We start from the raw sequence: 1,306 nt of genomic DNA, 5'->3' as shown, positions 1-1,306 counted from the left end.
GTATGATGAGAAATAATAATGGGGATCTTGAAACAAATGTATTAAAAATGGAAGGCATTGCTATTACATAATTGTATGCAAAGAATTTTGTTTCAGATCCTGTGACAAATAAAAATTGACAAACAATTTTGACCAGAACAAGCTATGTTCATGTTTTTCAGATATGAGGGGAAGATTAAGTTTACCTTTAAAATCTAGTTCCTGTCTTTGTCTGAGATATGTATTGTCCAAATTATTAACATTTTAAAACTTTACAAGATTTACAAGAAAACTCAGAATACTGTCACAAATATACTCACAGTGTCATTATGAGGTAGGAAGATACATTGTATCTTGATACAATGATATCATCTCATTACCCATTCTGATAGCTGTGCTAAGTAGATGGCAAGTAGTTTGGAAAAGTCAACGTACCCCTCTTGCCACTGATTGGAAACAGAACAGAAACCTCGTGTACTTTGCAGAGCACTGCAGAGGACTGCATAGGATGGCAGTGAGCCTGAGTCCATTGGCTCCGAGGCTCTCATTTTCCACTCTGCCTGACCACTGTGTCTCTTGTGGAATGTGTTCTTTCTCATGTAAGAGTTCTCATGTAAGAGTCACACTGTTGTCCCTTCCCTTTTACTTTTCCCACTTCAAACAAGACAAATAAGGACATGGAGGAAACATAAGTAAGAAATACTTCAAAGTTAGTTTTCTGCTTCTCGTGGCCTAAACTTGTCTCTGCACTCCTGAGAGAAACTTGCTGGAAGACTGAGGTTTGATTTGAACATTTAAGAATGTTCCGGAAGTGTGCTTTGTAGCGCTGCCCCTGAAGAAAATGAATGTTCACTCTCTGAGCTGCTGTGAAGCACGGCCCGCAGAGAGACGCGTCGTTCATCTTCTTCTGGCTCCAGGGGCCTTGTCCACCAGCCCGTTTGACACACACAGTTTCCACCTCACTTGGTGGCAAAGCTGCCTGCCGCTGCCTCGGTAGAGGGAAAAGTCGCTAGACTCTGTAAAGGTGATGGAGTTGTTATTTGTTGTAAAAGAAAAATATAGAGAAATCACTGGGAAGAAAAAAAAAGAGTGGGGGGGGGAGGAAGAGAAAAGGAAAGGAAAAGTAAACAGAACGAATGAAAGATGGGAAAAGAACTGAAGCATCACTATAACAGGAATCCTTGTGTGACCTTACAGATTTCAGGGGCAACATTTTAAAACCAAGTTTCTACACAAAAGCCATTGCTACAATTTCTCCTTGTATATAGGCAAAGAATATAACTTCCTGCTTGCATGAGGTACTCTTTCAAATATATATACACATATA

Source organism: Sturnira hondurensis, unplaced genomic scaffold (genome assembly GCF_014824575.4).
Source record: "Sturnira hondurensis isolate 20B ecotype Veracruz unplaced genomic scaffold, ASM1482457v3 Scaffold0025370, whole genome shotgun sequence".
Lineage (NCBI taxonomy): Eukaryota > Metazoa > Chordata > Mammalia > Chiroptera > Phyllostomidae > Sturnira > Sturnira hondurensis.
The sequence above is the reverse complement of the archived record's forward strand: the minus strand, read 5'-3'. Positions refer to the sequence as shown.